The sequence below is a fragment of the Eurosta solidaginis genome, chromosome 2, assembly GCF_040869045.1.
Source record: "Eurosta solidaginis isolate ZX-2024a chromosome 2, ASM4086904v1, whole genome shotgun sequence".
Classification (NCBI taxonomy): Eukaryota; Metazoa; Arthropoda; class Insecta; order Diptera; family Tephritidae; genus Eurosta; species Eurosta solidaginis.
Genome location: NC_090320.1, coordinates 160,766,467 through 160,785,047, shown reverse-complemented (window position 1 = coordinate 160,785,047; position 18,581 = coordinate 160,766,467). Strand labels below are relative to the sequence as shown.

Genomic DNA, 18,581 nt, shown 5'->3' with positions numbered 1-18,581 from the left:
AGCAACGCAATTTGTACAGAATCTGGTCATTGTGAATGTGTTTTTTGAAAAATGCATCAAATTTCGACCAATAATTCTTCAACCAAATACCTGGTTTTGTATCACCACAGGTGTATGCATTTCGCTACATACATTGTACGCAAAATATAATCTTTAAATATATGATTGAAGAATACAAATCTACTAAATTAAACAAATTAGTTTATACCTTTAATTAACCTAAGTGCCTATTTGCTGTGCCAATCCAGTATAAATATGTAGTGACGTAAAGACCATAATGGAAGCAATTAATGCCTTAACAGCAATAGTTGACCATGGCCATTGTGAGTACGTTCAATAGACCTTCAAGCCAAACGCCTTTGAATATAGTAAACGCCAATAAAATTGTTACTAAAGGTTTAAGTGTTTTGTTAAGATCATTACGTGAGAATAGCCACATCAACGTAGCTGTTGTAATGTGTTGAACTAATAACACATTCGATTCTAAACATTTTTAAAATATAAATCCGACCAAGTCAATCACACACAGAAGATTGTACATTCACGAGTTCAAAATCGCTTCGTTCTGCGCATCTACGTCACACTTGACGTCTTACTGAATTGATCGAACGGTGTTGAGCATGAGCAGGCTGTTACGCTGCGCATTGATTTCCAATCAACTGCGGCAGAATTCAATTCTTCCTTTATACTCGCGGAGTCAATACGTTAGTTTAGCGAAAGATTGGCAAATGACATTTCTGCTGTCTTAAGAGGATGATCATCATCGGCAGAGGAAAGTTCACTCATCTTTTTGTCATAATTGTACTTGTTATCATTAATCTCTGCTGATGCAGGTTCTTTAGAGGATTTGGGGCCGGTGGCATCTTGTATTTTCTTTGCTGACTTGGATATATAGTTTTTGAAACCAAAATTGAAATTTGTTAAATGCTGTACATGGTCTTCCAAGGAGTTGCAATGATCCTTACTAACAAGCAAAAGACCACCCTCAAAACGACTAAACATGCCACGCCAAAATTAAATACATTGTGGTGCTAAGTTAGCTTTGAGCGTCTCATCCACATCTGGCTTATACAATGGATTGAAGCATTCATTTGAATGATGCGACATGAAGCCCTAAAGTGAAAGTGTGCGTTCTGGTAGCTTTAAATCCCGTCGATCCTTTTCACAATTGCCCACAAATGTACCAAATTGGCATGAATGTACATGGTCGTGTAGGATAAGTAGGAAACGTTCATTAAATTCAAAAGCATCACTACGCTGAGTCATCAACTGCCAAGTGCAATCTAAGAATTGTGTAAATATTGGTGAGACTTCCCGTAGATCTGTTTGCACGTGACCGCAACGCTCACTGAATTTGTAACCAAAGTCCAGCCAGTCTTTTTCAATCAAAGCTTGGAATCCCTTAATAGTTCGGTGGTAGGGATCTAACATTAATGCAGCCAATGAGCAGACCTGTGCTGTACGATCCCGTCCATCAGAGCAATGTACAACCACGGAAACACCTTTGTCAACAGCGGTTGCCATAAAACTGGAAGTATACAAAATGGAGCGAATATTTTTTGTAACCAGCCAGATTATTCCAATGAATCTAAAAATCCACTCATTGTTGGTTTTCTTTGTTCGCAGGCTTCAACTAATTTTTGCAAACTTGTACGCTGCACGTGTATATTTTCAATACCGAGAAAATGAAATTCGATATTGTCATAAAATGCTGCGTTCTCGTAACCTTCGCCGGCTGCCCGATTAGCCATTGCGTTAATCCTTGGTCGAGTGTCCGCAACGTACATATAGTCGGTGTTGGGGTCTGTTTACGTATGGCGTAAAAAAAAACCCGACAAATGGATGCCTTATTTGAATGCAAATATGTGAGCGCCGGAAGACGTCCTTTAGAACGAAAACGTGAACTGCCAATTAGCATTGCCGTATTAGATTCTTGGGGCACATAAATTTGACATGGATACGTATCACATAATTCATAGTTCAGATTCAAAGTGCATGATGTCCAAATTTCATTTGGTACACGCATACGTTTGAACTCATTTTCCAATTTAAGGAAATCCCAACCTAATGACTTTGGAAAATTATATTTGGCCGGTTGATAGTTAAAGCAGTAAAGCTTGTTAATGGAAACTGGTTGATAAAGCTTCATTAATGAGGTGTACACATCACGACATTCAGAATCTTTTTTGCAGAAAGGGCGACGATTTTACAACCCGACAAAGCCAATCAAATATTCAAGCTAAAAAAAAAAAAAAAAAAATTTCGACTTCGGGTGCAAAAAAATGAGTCTCTACTCAACATTTCCTCTAATGATTCCTTGGATAACGCTCGAAAAGATTCAGGTTGCAAACCATCTGTAGCCGGCTATATTTTTATAGAAGTAGTTATCTGAAATGAAACAAAAGAAAAGGCAATTGAATAATTTTTACAGAATTATAAAAAAAAGGAACGATACCGGCATCTTACCCATCACACATTTTTCTTCATAAAGAAAATTCATTCAAAATGTCTGTATACTCATTTCCATGAATGAATGAAATTTTTGAATGAACGAAACAAGGTTGCCACTCGTCTGACTTTGCCGTTTTTTGTTTCTTAAGCGGTGAACACATTGTAGGCGTTACCATGGGACCATAATTCGGATCCGTGAGATCCGACAATCACGACAAATCATACGCGAGCTAGGTAGGTGCCCGACACACCCTACCAACCATTATGGTTCGGGACACAAAAAAAAAAAACAACCAAAGGAGAAGAGGGGAGGAAGGACAAAATAAAAGACAAAAAAAAGGAAAAAAACTTTGTCCATTCACCGTCCAAAAATTACAATTTATTTGTTAAAAAATATATTTACACACTGAAAAGCAGAGATCGACGTAATCCCGCTTAATGCGAGCTATGCTTTCGCTGGCGATGCAACCCCAGCAAGGAAGCCGAGGGGTATCGATTCCCGCAGCTGCACTTATAGGGTGCGAAACCCAGGTGGAGATTGAGGTGGGCCTTCAATGTGGTAAAGCAGCTGAGCGTGTGTCCACACACTCGGCACACAAATTCCTGGCCGCCCGCGGAGTCCGCGCGCACCCAAAGAGGACCCCCTCATAACCCCGATAAAAACGGGTGTACCACGAGGGTCCCTCGTCATAATACCGCACCGTCAATCTTATGCGAATGTAGTTCCGCGGCACATTCAAGAAAGTAATGCGCAGATTGGGACGAAGTTCGAACGATGCCCTGAAAAAAAAGGAAAGAAAGTGGTATCATTATATTATTGAAGATGATCCCATAACCAAAAAAAGGACTACAATCCATATACTCACATGTTTTTTTTCCTTGGGTGAAACTTGCCACTTCGCTTGTCACGCTACAAATGCCGGTTATGTGCACAGATTCAGCGAGCATAACAACACAAAAATACAATGCTGCCAGACAAACATCAGCAAATGAGTAAAACCAAAAGCGCTGATCACATGAACAGCGGTCGACGACAAGCTGAATTTCACAAAACAAAATATGAGAAAAAAAAAACCGTAACTCACTTTCCATAGTGAAGCCTTCTTCTAAACTCCAACTTAGCTTAAGACTGTCTCCTAAACTACGAAGAAATAACTTTCGGAGGAGACCTTTCAAGTTTTATTAGCCTAAACTTAACTGCGGAAAAGCTAGTTGGAGATTATGCTACAATTTTCAAGATTAATAAAAATAACTAAAGGAAAGTTCAAAAACTTTTATGAAATAATACTTCAACCAAATGAACTTTATGAGAAAACCCCACAAAAAAAACGAAACATTTCAGAATTCAGGTCGCGTCAGAACTCAAACGGGAATGTCCGCAAAGACTTTCGCGACGTGACCATTAGGTATCGTTACGCTGCCAAATTGGCAGCACCGCACAGCTGTCTCACTCCAATAAGTTGAAGAGTTATCAGCTGACAGCTCTACAAATTTCCACACTCGATAGTATAGGCTATTCCCGCCAGGGTTGTGTTGAAATCAACAAACACCCCACAATTTGGGTTGCTCACCCAATATGGCCCAAATCAACACAAAGAATGTTCCACGGCAGCGAATAAAGGCCTCTTTACATGCATCTCACATAATTAAATGCATAATTTCGTCGGCCTCTACGCTCCGCTTAAACTCGCTTTATTCATCTATTTTAACATACGTTTTTTAATAAAACACCTCCGTTTCACCCAACCAACTTCACGGTCACTCGCCCTGGCACCTCAAAAGATGCCACACCTCCTCCAACAAAAAAGGCAGTCGCCCCGAGAGCGACACGATACATTAGACGCTGGAACGGAGACCTCGGCCTCTTCGTCCAGCCCAGAAAAACATAACAAAAAAATGCGAGTCTGGAACGGAGACTTCGGCCTCTTCGTCCAACCAAACAAAAATAATGCGAATCTGGAACGGAGACCTCGGCCTCACCGTCCAACAAAAAAAAAAAATGTTTGCCAGTCTGGAAAGGAGACCTCGGTCTCTTCGTCCAGCACTATTGACCTTCTACGTCATATCACTTTATGGATTCTATATATATCGAAGAATTATGTATAATCAAAGGCAAGAAATATTCACCTTTCTCCACTTCTAATGTTTATTTTCATCCTAGCTTAGGTGGCATGCTGCGCAAGTCGGGCCGGACTCCCGGCCACCCGCGACGCTGGCGAAATAAGCGATTTAGGTTAAGTTTAGTTTTAATGCAGACGTTTTTTCTCCTTGCATTTCAGCGGTCGGAAATCGGTGGGGGTAAAAACGATGTTGCGTATCGCAAGGGGGGCTGGCATGTTTAGGCAGGATGCCTAACTTTTCCGCATCTGATTGCGGTCCCCCCAATTCAACTCTGCAAATCGATACTCGATACTCGACTTAATTTATAACCACCCACACCATCACCGCCACATGCATGTGCATGCATGTACATGCACGTGTATGTGTGCTTTTTGTCAGCACTCATGCATAGGCATGTCGGGGTTGATGTGTGGGTGCCTTTCCCCTCCAACACGGAGGATTTTGCGGGTCAAAGGTTGTATCTTGCTATACAACTGGCCTCTTGGATTTCAACAGCCGTACCATACGCATCTGCCGCCAGCGATCTCTGCCGTTTTGATCACAATAAACTCAGGTAATATTGTAACCAGTTTATATTACTTCTACCCAATAAAACGTATTATTATAACGAGAAACTCTCGTCCTCATTTTTCTTCTTTATTCCAAAACCCATCCCGTTCATTGAGATCGACCCGGTGCGCCCACCTACCTCCAGGATTAGACGCACCCCGGCCGAACAAGCTTTATTTTTTTATAGCTGTGAGAGCCAATTTCAAGGGCTCCTTCGAAATAAGCGAGCAAAATTTGTTAAAAAACCTAACAAAATGAATCACCAAATATGCTCCGACGGTTAATTAAATATGCCCAAGTAAAAAAATCACTAAATCCAAAAAAAAATTTAATATGAAAGACAGGAATGTTTTTTTCAATATAACTCGACATTTTTACAATTGTCATGCTTAATGCTCTTGAGCAAGTTGTTTTAACTCTTCTCACGCTAATTATCTTCATAAAAACTTTTCCAACCAATTTTTAAAACTAAGCTTTCATAAAATGCTACTTAAAATTTTTTCGTACTATTTTAGGTACTATTTACGCATTTTTGTAGGAAGTGATTGGTACTGAATGCTTGACTTCACACACTAAAAAATGTGGAATCACCTGAGTGCACTCAATGATTTCAGCACATTTATTTCTGCAGTCTGATTTAGCATTCTTTTTAATTGCATGCGTTGCTGAATGAAATCCTTATTTCTTTGCATGATTGCAGAATTAAAAAAAATGAAAGCATAATTCTCGTATGAATAAAAAATTTCGAAACACTGATTGTAGAAAAGCTCTAATTTCATCAGCTCTGCTTTGCTGTTGACGCTGGTCATCAACCAACTGCTCAGGCAGTTCAATGATGAACCCGTAAAACTTACGACTTACGCAGATGACGTTGCAGTTGTCATAAGTGGAAAGTGCCTCTTTGATGGATCGGGCGTTTCGGGATATTCATACCTGGGCATCTAACGGTTGACAGCCAATGCAGAGAAGACGGATGTGGTCTTTTTTATTACAAGGTACCAAAATGGGCCAGGCCTAAGTTGGGAGAGGTGACCCTAAAGGAGAAACCTTGCACAAAATATCTAGGAATAATCCTTGACAGTAAGCTATCGTGGAAGCTCAACGCGGAGAAGAAGGTGAGGGAGACCTTGAAAGCACTATACGCATGTAAAAAATGCTAGGGTTTACGTGGGGTTTATCGCCCTCTCTTTATCATTGGGTATTAAAAGCAACTGTAAACCCTATCCTATACTATGGAGTCCTTGTTCGGTGGAAGGCTACACAAAAAAGAACGTATCTCAAAAAATTATAGGGGGTATGCAGGCTATCAATGCTTAGCATTACGGGAACCCTGAAAACTACCCCGATGGCTGCAGATCACGTCATTCTGCGCATCCCACCTGTAGACCTGGCAGTAAAGAACATATTGTTAACAACTGCAACGAGGCTCAGTGCCTCGGGCAACTTGAGCGCAGACCATACGGCCATAGTCATAGGCGTCATAAATTGCGGGACGAACAGACTACCTGATTCCCTTTTTGCGCTTCGAGGGTGCTCTTAAAGCCACAATAGAGGTGGATTGTTGGCGCATGGGTGCTCAAATTGCGGACGAGGCGATACATGTGTACACAGATGGTTCCAGATTAGTGGAAGGAGTACGGTTTGTGGTATACTGTGCTGAACCGGAAATAAAAAGAACCTACAAGCTGTCAGATCACTGTAGCGATTTCCAAGCGGAAGTATTAGCTGTAACCAACGCAGTAGAAACACTGGAAGAAAATAGCTTTAAATGCAGCCTTGTTAAATAGATGGGAATGAAAAAGCGGATGAGCTAGCTAAAAAGGGCACATCGCCAAACTTGCGCGGTGGACATCCCAACTGGATTGGTCGGTATTAATAGGAGGCGAGAGGTGCACATGATCGACCAAACGGAAAAGGCGTGGAAGCGCGGGACTGGAATGTGTCGAAAATTATGTGTCGGTCTTACAACCTTAGACTAAAAACGTTGCTTCTTTGATTAAAGAATGAGGACTGTAGACTGATGACGGGTATTTTGACTGGATACTGCTTTCTGGCTCACATGCCTTTAAATTAGGCTTGGTCAGTGATAGCAGATGTAGGAAGTGCGGGTTGGAGGAGGAAACGATGGAGTGTGAGTTTTAGCTTTTAGCTGGAGCCTTGACCTGGAGAGCGACAAACACGATATGTTCGGCCATTAGATCTGCAGGCGGATGTGCAGAATGGCTAGCAAATGCTTTCGGGGTAGTTTTTAGGGCTACCGTTATTTTAATCATTGATAATATGTATACTTTCTCTAGTTGTTTGGTATACGCACTCTCTTGTCTGTCTGCCCACCAAACAAGGATCCCATTGTAAATTATGGGCTTAACAATTGCCGTAAATATCCAATGACTGAGTTTAGGTGATAGGCCCACGTGCATCCTAGCATCTTCTTACATGCATACAGTGCCGCGGAGGCTTTCTTCGTTCTCTCTTCTACATAGAGCGTCCACGAAAACTACTCCTAGGTATTTTGTGCTACATTTTTCTTACAGTGTTATTTGTCCAAATAGGGACCTTATATTTCCTAGTAAATAATACTAGATAATTTTTTTCCCTTTCGCGGTTAACACAAAACCAGATGCCCATGCATGTACATCCCGAAGTTCCTGATTTATCAGAGATTGTCGTTAGGCATCTGCCGCTTATGATGACTGAAATGTCATCTGCATATGCCGTAAGTTTGAGTGGTCCTCCGTCGAACCTCCTTGGTTGATAACCAGCGTCCCCAGCATTGGTGATAAAACCCCATCCTGCGGCGTGTCTATTACCTCATTGCGACGTGTGATCATTCTGTAGTTTAACATGGAGCCGATTCATTTTTTAAGGCCGCATGAACTTCAATCGAGTTGAGACTATCCACGAATGCTCGTTTCGAGACATTGTTTCACCTTCCTATACTCGCGGCTTGGTCTCTGAGACCGACTAAACACTATTTCGTAATTATTTTTAATCACGAAAATCTGGAGAAGCTGACCTCTATGCTAGCTGTCGGAGTTGTGGATTACTTCGTTTTAATCCACGCTGTGCGTTCGTGCGAAGCGTACGTGTTTAGCTTTTGGCGCCAATCGGTCCGTGAGACCGATGCGAGTATGCCCTGATTGTTATAGTGAGGCTCGAAACTAAGCCAAACATAGATAAATATATACTTTGATATGTATTTTGTTATTATTGAGAAGTTTATTTTGTTTTTAGGAAGAAGTTCACATTTTATATTTGTTTTCCTAATACTTAAGAAAAATATCTGATATTTGAAGACTGATTTGTGATAGACTGAAAGTCTGTAAAATAATTATAAAATGAAGTACTATGCACACTATTTTGTTTCTTTATGCCCTAAGTTTTAAAATAATTATAATATTAAAAAAAAAAGTATGTCAAAAAATATATTGTAGGGCGTATGAATTATCGGTCTGTGAGACCGTGCGCGAGTATAGGTGTTACAATAATTGGCGCGAGTATAGGAAGGTTAACGAAAGAGTAAGAAAACGCTTATAGATTTTAAGAAAGTTTCTAAGAATACAAGAACTGTTCTTATTTAAGTATATATTAAAGAAAATGTCCCTAAAATCTAAGAACAATTTCTTGTATTCTAAGGAAAATTTCATAGATTAAAAGAACATTTTCTTACCAAGCTCTGATATAACTGTTTTTATGTGAACGTGTTTAGTATACATAATTTATTTCCGCTTATGCAAGTGACGCGAGAATGTCTACTAAGAAACACTGATTTTACTTTTGAACAATTAATTTCTGAGTGCTCGGTACAATGATTAAGTGTTTTCTATCTGCAGAAAACTTTTTCGGTACTAAGACCTTGATGTTTTACTTAAAAAAAATGCATAAACTCAAAAAATTCGATGAATATCGTTGTGCTAATTGCCGTTGGCTCTTTGGGCGTTCTTTTCGCTACAAACGCCACATCAAAAGACACATTGGAAAACGAACAAAGACTTCAACTTTATCGGAACCAACAAAAAGTCATACGGAACCAACAAAAAGTCATACGGAGACAACTTCATCTACATCAATACCAGTAGAACATGCGACAAATATGCTATATTCAGTCAAGGAGCCACCATTATTGGCTGCAACAGATGCAGAACGCCATGGGACTAATTTGTTTTCGTCATATTAATAAATAATTTACTCTCGCTCCTGGTGCTCCCCAAGAACCAACAGAATCTATTACTTTAGAAGAAAACGCTTTAAAGTTTATACTTTATCTTCATTCGAAAGCCAATTTTTCCAGAAAAGATGTATGTGACATTAAGAATTCGGTGCAAACTCTATTATTCACGCCCATTTTAGAAGTGCTTAAACAAATTATAAATGAAAAACTGAAAGCTAATTTAGAAGCTAAAAGAGAGTTTTTGCTTTTGTGTCAAAATGTACAAACTTATTAGAGCCATACAAATCCGAATACAAGCTGTTTCAAAATTTGAAGGGAAAAAGTTTTGTTGATGATTTGAAGGGGAGTATTATAGATGAAACAAACACTTTCACCTTAGATAGAGGATAATTCAAACTTGGTGAAAAAAAATCCAAAATGGTTGCGATGCCTTTGGTTCATTCTATGAAAATGATTCTGAAAAAAGATAATCTTATATCGAAAATGTTGGCACATTGATGAACTAAAGAAACTTCATCAATATTGTCCAAGGGCCTTTATGGCAGAAAAAAATTCACCTATACCCAAATAAAATTTTAATACCATACTTTTTGTACATTGATGACATAGAAGTAAATAACCCTTTAGGATCCCATGCTTCAAAACATTCTGTTTCAAATATTTACTATTCATTTCCGTGCTCTTCTCTTGACGAAACTAATTTAGATAGCATATTTCTAGCGGCAGTTGTAAGAGCTGAAGATTAAAAAAAAAACACGGAAACAGTTTACGCCTAAAAATATTCACATTGGTGCTCGAAACTGATGGAATACATTTAAGTACTGACAGCTACAACTATCATATATATCCTATACTTCTTCTAGTATTAGGTGATAATTTAGCACTAAATAGAGTGTTGGGCTTTAACAAATCATTTAGAAGTACTTTTTGTAGATTTTGCAAGACTGACATAAGGAGTAGTAAATGGCTATGTCAAGAAAACAAGGAATTTCTGCGTACTGAAAACTCTTATTCGCAGGATTTGATTGCATCCAACCCTAAAATAACTGGTGTTGTAGAAAAATGTGTTTTTGATCGAATTCCATCTTTCTCTGCTTTGGAAAATATGGCAGTGGATGCAATGCACGATGTCCTAGAAGGAATATGTCACTATGACCTATTTAAGGCCCTCTTATATTTTATTCAACACGTGAAGTATTTTACACTTGACGAGCTGAATAAGCGTATACAATCATTTGAATATGGGCATTTTCAAGTTTGAAATATGTCGTCAGACATTTTATTTATTTATTTTATTTATTTATTTATTAACATATATATTCATCCTGACACAACAATCTTGAAAAAATTATTTAACAGTGCCAATCACGAGTGATACAATTAAAAATACTTAACATAAAAAAGGAGAGAAGTAAGAAAATAAGAAGTGGGGATACATTATAGAATGAAACACAAAGAGGAAAAAAAATTGAGGTACAAATATTTTGAAAAAATAAAATATAATATGTAAAAGTTCACATTCAATAATATAGAAGGTATTAAAATAGAGTTGCAATGGTTAAAAATCGTTGTAAAAACTAAACACTTTATTACTAAATTGCAATGTATTAGTAAAAAACCTTAAACTAACTGGAAGTGAGTTCCAAAGATGTACCGCGTTAAAAAAAAATTGACGTTCAGATGTCAGAGTTTTGTCTCTAGTGTAAATAAGCAGTGCCGACCTTGACGATTAAAGAAAAAGTGAAGCCTCTGGTATAAATAGTTTGGTTCCTTCGTATGAATAACCTTATGTATGAACAACACTGTTTTGAATTTTAACAAATTTTCAAAAGAAATATTTAACAACTTTACGGCATACGCAGACACATGGTCAAGTCGTTTTAGCATAAATACGTATCTGGCAATGTTGTTATAAACAACATTAAGCTTAGTTTTACATACAGAGTCACAATTAGCTTAAATCTCACAGCCATACAGTAGCGTAGATATTAAGTACGCTTTTGCAAGAAGAGGTCGAATGTGTAAAGGAGTGAAATACTGTGTTAGCTATAGTGTACGAAGCATTCCATACGCTTTACCTACTGTACTAATGATACGATTATTCCATGTAAGAGTTTGATTAAATACCAAAGTAAGTTTTTTCGCTAAGTCAACATATTCAATAACTGCACCGTCTAGCATTACCTTGTCTAAATTTTGTGTATCGAAAGCTTTTCTGCGAATGATAATACATTTAGATTTGGCAGGATTAATTGACAAACCATTCGCAGATGCCATGACTGGCCGTAATTTTTTTTTTTTGGAAAACCTTTACTTTTTTCATCTTAAAATATGAGGTTATGTGTAAAACGAAACAGTATAATTTTTCAGCTCGATCCGATCATCCCTTAACGTGCCTTGTGAAGGCCAAATTACGTAGAACTTCAAGAAAATTACCATTTTTACGATTTTTAGTGTAATTTTTCACTTTTTTGAAGTTTTTTCAAATTGTTTTTAAAACGACAAAAGAACAAGTTAAAGAAGTGTAACAAAACATTTGTTTTAATTCACTGTTTTTTTATTAGTATATAGTACTATTTCCAAAAGAAATAAAAGTTGATAACTTATTTAATGAGAGACGATTTGGTGCAAGATGGATAACTTTGCCTGTAGTGCTCAACAACTTGCGATTAGTACTGTTTATCTTCTTCATTATAAGTCAGTGATCGATTGAAGTCGGTGATCAATTTAAATACTCTCTCAGCAGGGTCATTAACTACAGTTAAATGTTGAAAAATTCCTTTTCCTGCCTTATAATCTTCTCTATCTTGCCATGTGGAAGGATCCGATTGCAAAAAACTTGATTCTATTCCTAAATGTGTGAAGAATGCTTTAGTTCTTGGTGAAACTAAATTACTTATATCCTTGCTGCCATAGAGAAGTCATCGGGCATTGTTGCGGTAATTCGTTTGGGAACAGCATTGTCATCTTGGTTTTCTTTATTAATTGCTTTTACCATTTTTTGCTGAATATCGAATCGAATCTTGAATCAGCCTTAGGTCATTATGTGGAGCAGCTATTGGATCTACACAACGAAACCAATACGGAACTTAGATGCATACCAGAAAAATACAAATGCTTCGAAGACTCTTTTTCTCTGAAGTTGTTAATTTGAATTGTTTGCGAAACAGAAAAATTTTGTAACAATACAGACACTTCGACATAAACCTTGCGTGCGATGTTGCGCCAGGTGACCGAACTTGTGAAAAACTTGGTACGTCTTCCCCAACAAAGAGTAGAGATAGTTGTAACAGCTCCTTATAATCAGCACGAATGTGGTATTTATTTAACGTAGTTAAGCAGAAATTATTAAAATTATCTATTTCTGCTATTGTTAACACTCGCCGAACTTCTACGTTCGATATTCCACTTTTGAAGGATTTAGGGTTTATATTTATCCAGTAGCTAGAAAAACGATTGAAAAGTGGAACATCCGGGGCTGATGATTTACCATAATTCAATTGAAACACTGCTTTTACTAACAGCTCGCTAATATGATGACGAAATGGGAAGAAAATTAAAGTGCGGCCTATTCTTTTTTCAAGCAGGAAAGCAGCTCCATTATTAAGTCCAGTATTAGCAGCCGTAGTATCAAATGATACAATTTCCACTAATTCTTCGAGTTTCCATGCGCACAAAAAATTATAAATTTCTGCAGATATAGTCTCTCCCTTTAAATTTTCCATTTTAGGTATACCTAGCAGTTTCTCCGTGTTTTGCCCCATTACAACGAGAGACAATCATTCCTTTTTTTCGGGTCCACTGATTTCTGGAAGAAGCTTACCATCCCAGTGAAGGACAAAAATTTCAGGAATCTAAAGCAGGATAAAAAATCTAACATACTTATAAACGTATTCAGAAATACAAATTTATTACATTGAATACATCAATAATCTCTTCTGCTTGTCTGTGACGAAAATTCTTTCTCATCGAATGTACTGTGGTTCGATTGAGGACTAAATCTTCCATTTTTATCGGCAATTTTCCACCATTAACTTCTTGCAGTTTGTTTAGGAAGGCGGAAACCGTTGCAATCACCAAATGCATGGCATCTCTTGTAGAGAGCCTACATTTGTCCATACTCGCAAGCATTCTATCATCAATGAAATTAATTTTTCCGCGATTTGGTTTTGTTAGTTCTAACCTAATGTCAGTATTTCACTATCAATTATATCAGTAGGCACATTTTCTTCACCAGGTGCACAGTCCATATCACTGTCTTCGGGGAAAGTGTTTCCAAAAGAGTGACTTAAAATTAAAAAAACTGCAAACTTAAACTAAAATGTACTTTCCTTGGATTTGATGCTTTTCAACATGCTTTCTTTCTTCTTCCATTCGTTGTTCTTTGCGTTTCTGTTTTCTAGCCAATACAGTATTAGCACCACACATACTACCTGGACGACCTTTATTCCTTTGAAGCAAAAGGAATACTTTGTCTTTCTGTATTTTTATTATATCCAGGGCATTCGGGGCTGCTAAGTCGAATATGTAGTTCTGAATTTTATCTAAAAAGTCTGCTTCATTTTTGCGATACTTTGCATATGGAAATTTGCAAAGTTTTTGTAAATTTCTCCATTTCTGGTAAAGTATTTTTAATTTTTTAATACAATTGCCTTCTTTCATTGTAGGGATGTTTGCTTTTTTCGAGAATTCAATCGTGGCACCAATCGTGAATTTCATACTGAATTGCAAACTCATATTTTCCTTGCACATTTTGTAAAATAATAATTGGAGCACCTGTTTCCCTTATGGCAACTTGGCCCCAGAAATAACACTCAAATATATCTTGCTCACAACGCACAGTGTATTGTGTAGAACAAGCTAGCTGAACAAAATTATTTTATGAGATTTTCCGTTTCATATGCAGTCATTTATTACAACTACGTCATTTTTTTCAGTCATATGTTCTTTTTTTTATTTTTTTTTCCAAAATTTTACTTCATATGCAGACATCTGCTTATTTCATATACAGTAACTAATGTGAATAAGTGACACAGATCCAAAAAAATTTAAAGGACTTAAGAATATTACTTTATTGTACTTAAATTGAATGGACTACAAATCTCAATACTCTAAAAAATTCCGAAAAAAAATTAAAATTTTTTATGAAAATTCGTCGAATTTTTCAAACATTTTTTAAATATAATTTAGTTTTTGTTATAGATCGTGACAAATTTTCTTATGGGAAATTAGCTAAAATAAATTTGAGAAAGCGAAGATTGTAAGAATTGTCCAAAAAGGGTGTCTACTTATTTATGTGAGTGACTGTACATATGTACATACATATTTTGTATTTATTTGAGTATTTATCCTGGCAAAATTATTTTATAGTACCAGTCAGTAATGTAAAATTGAATTACAATAATAATAACAAAAATGTAAATAATTAAATTAATTATGTGAAAATAACTTATTATAAAAACTTAAAAGTAAAGTATAATACAAAGTAGAAAAGACAATCGATTTAAATTAAATAAAACCTGATCCAACAAAAAGTTATAGGGTAGGTTATCTTTTATAATTATGTTATTATTCGCTATCATCACTTTCATTTGATGGGTCACTTGTGGAATAGTCATGAGCATCAGCAACACTACTGTGAAAGCTTGAAACAACTGGGGTATTTATTGACTCCTCAACATTATCGGGGGACAGTAAATTTAAGACTTCTGAAGTCCGACTTTTAAATTTTTTCTTAGGTATCTCCCTAAAACTGTTAACTAAAGGATCCGATGTTATAAGCAACATATTCATAAGATCTCTATTCGTGGCTTCACGCGACTGCTTTTGTGTGTTATCATCCTTTAATCGTCTCAAATCTTTGTTACGGGCTTCCTGTGCTTCCTCAGAAAGTTGACCAATAGGTAAAATTGCTGATTTTATAATATCAGTACTATGCACTAAGATATTATGAACTGTAACAGGCATATTAAACCATGGATAGAGATCTATGTATAGTTTTTTAGTCTCGACCGCAAATTTTTCAAATCTTTGGATATTTATATTGTCCCAGATGCTAATGCGCGAAGGAGAGTGTCGAATCTTTTGATGAGCGTTACATCCAATCCCGTAATCTCAGCACTAGCCTCAGAATTTTCGAAAAACCTACGAGCAGTGTTGCCGTCATTGGTATTGCCGAAACCTAGTTTTGGTTTATCTAATATCAATCCAAGTACACTTTTAAATTTATTCTGGATTTCGTTGGAACGTAGCTTTACACTCTCTTTATCTGCCTCATTCCTAAGCTGCCACTTTTTTACTTCGAGGCGATAACTTATATGAAGCAAGCATTCAAAACATCTTATCCTTGCATGGAGAGTAGGCAAACCAAAATCAAGATTATCTCGGTTAGGCGTAAAGTCACGTAACTCATTATTCATATCTTTTGGAGTGGCACCACAAATATAACACTTTTGTGCGGAAGAAGTTTCAGTCAAAGCATTGCAAACTTTTCCGTCAATCATTGTTAGAAGCATATTGTGATTTTCGTATTCTTCGTGCATGTACTTTGTTGGCAACAACGCATTTATCTCCTCTAAAACTTTGTTCGTTTCAAAAACAATAAAATCTTTTGTTTTTTTTAGAAAAAATAGATTTAATTGGACGACAATACATGGTAGAAGAAGGTCGAAGATTCTGCCAAACAATGTTACCTTTTTCATCCTGTAATTCAAGAGGAACGAAGGAAAATATAAACAAAAATTCATGAGTGTAAGAACTACATGTAAACTTTTACTTATATGTGCTATGGCCAGAGCTTCCATCGCAACCCCACTTGCTGATTAATGTATACGTCAAGTTTGTAGGTAATAAACTAACAAAAACTTCTTGATTTGCTAAAACTAAACGCTCAACAGTTTTATCTAATACGGACTGGACTTTAATTTCCGCACGTGTTTCACCCACATCAATTTCATTAGGATAGCATTCTTCCTTAGCTTTTCTTAGACTATAAAATGATGGATAAACCTTATGGCCTGCCTTGATGCTCCACTTCCGAGTCGTTTTGTACCCATGAGTCGTCGACTTGCTATCTACGTAGTATGCTAAAGCTTCTACATTGCTCAAGCATCTTGCATCTGGCTCACATGTCATCTTTTTGCCGGATATTTGAGTGGTTTCCTGTGATTTTTTTTATAATGTTAGCAACATTTCTGTTGCCGGACATACGCGTTGATACTTCTGCCGCATAAAGTAACTCACCAGGACTTCTAGATTGCAAGAGGTCATCCACTCGACGCCGTTTGGTTTTTTCACTGCAGCTAACAAAGTCCTTGGTTCGTCTTCCGGGGCCGGGGTTACCTGAAGAAGTGGTTGGTTGGTCTGATGGCAACTTTGAATCCACCGTTATTGTAAATGTGAAGTCTGGACCCGAAAGCCACTCCGAGCTTTTATTAAAAAATCGCTCCTTATGTCTTCCAGAAGTGTTCCACTTTTGATCCAGCTTCGACGAATATGCCGATATTTGTAAGTTTAAACTTTTTATCGAATACTCGGGTGCTTCGCTTAAATCGTACTTAAGTACAACAAAACTCAATAATTCTTTATATCTGTTTTCCTTGGAATGTTGAACCCAAATGTCAAAAAACTCCGTTCTTGGTACGGTTATAACTGAACTGCTTTGTGTTTTTGATTTTCCGACAGAGTGAATAATTGATGATTGTTGTGCTGCCATCTTAAGTGTCGTTGATCGTTCTGATTTGTTATCAGTTGCGCGGTATTTATATTACATTCAGGTATTGGCGTAGATGCTACTAAATGGGGTTGTTTTGTGTAGCGTTCCTGTGTGGTTATACCTGCATTAGGATTGCTTTGTATGTACCTGTTTTTATGCCTTGGTGACTGGTGCGGTAGGTTCTGGCAGGTTGAAGTCAGTGATCTTCGCCTTTTTGCTTTTGGTGTGCTCTTGTTGACCTTGCGCGTTTATTTTTGTGTGTTTTAATGCTACGTGTTTGTTCCCTGTACCTGTGGATTGGTTTTGCCGCTTGTAGATCAGCTTTAAATGTTCAAATATCTCGTCGAGCTGGTACGTACATACATCCTATTTTAAATGTAGAGATAACTAAATCTACAAAAAAAAAATTAAAAATAGATTTGCCAAGAATTCGCAATGGTTTTTTCTTTGGACTATTAGAGAATACTTGCGACTATAACATATGTAAAATTTAGCCAGGATGTCGGCGGATGTATGTAACTTTTTTGTCCCTAAAGTTAAAAATATAGAGAAAAAATACCTTTTCTTCTTAATAACGGAATGTTAAATATATTGAAAATACTCTAATTGCGAAAGAATTACTATTAAAATATTTTACGTACCTTCGAGCTTAGAATCCATAAAAAAAATTATATAAAAGTGTTCACTTAAAAGAAATATGAAGCTTAATATTCAACAAGAATTTTGCAAATTAATCAATGCTTTTTACGGCCACTCCTGCCTTCTTACTTCAATTACTCAATATATATGAAAAAAATATCAAAAGAAGCAAAAATCTCGTTATTTTGTTTGTTTTCTTTCATTTCTCATTACACTTTTCTTGGAATAAGAACTTTGTTTTTGTCCAGCTAGCTTGTTCTACACGAAACACTGTGCAACGTAGTCTTTTCTTTGAAATGCGCGCTGACGACTTATAACTCATTTTTTTACCGATTAGTTAATTTTTAGCTTCAAACCAGTGCAATGCCATCGACTATATTGAAATTATGGACAAGAAGAACAAGACTTTGTCAGCTCTTTTCCTAATTGCGATGTGTAATTGGCTTAAAGCGAAATAAAGTAAACACGATTACCTATATATATTATACCTACTTTGAGCTCCACAAGGCACGTTTTAGCATCATCGCATCGGGCTAAAAAATTACACCATTCCTTTTTACTTCTAACCTCATGTTTTAAGAAGAAACAATTTCAGGATTTTCAATATTTATTTTTCTCCATTCGAGTTGCGGCCAGTCTAACTTACATTCGTCAATTCAGAGTTAGTATCATTAATACACATGCCAACACGATTAAGAGAACAGCACACATATAGTTGAACATCATCAGCATAAATATGAACATTACAATATCTTAGCAAATTGAGTAAGTCGTTAACATACAACACAACCAACAAAGGGCCCAGGATTGAACCTTGGGGAACACCCCTGAGTACAGGTACAAAATTAGACCTATTGCAACAACATACACAGCCTGAGATCTCTGCACGAGGTAGGACCTAATCAAAGCAGTGGCATCAGAAGAGAAATTAAAAAG

General features: G+C 36.9%; 1 pseudogene; it reads right to left on the bottom strand.

Moving 5' to 3' along the window:
• Positions 1 to 295: 295 nt before the first annotated feature.
• LOC137241732 (myotubularin-related protein 8-like) lies at positions 296 to 13,056 on the bottom strand (annotated as a pseudogene).
• Positions 13,057 to 18,581: the final 5,525 nt, after the last annotated feature.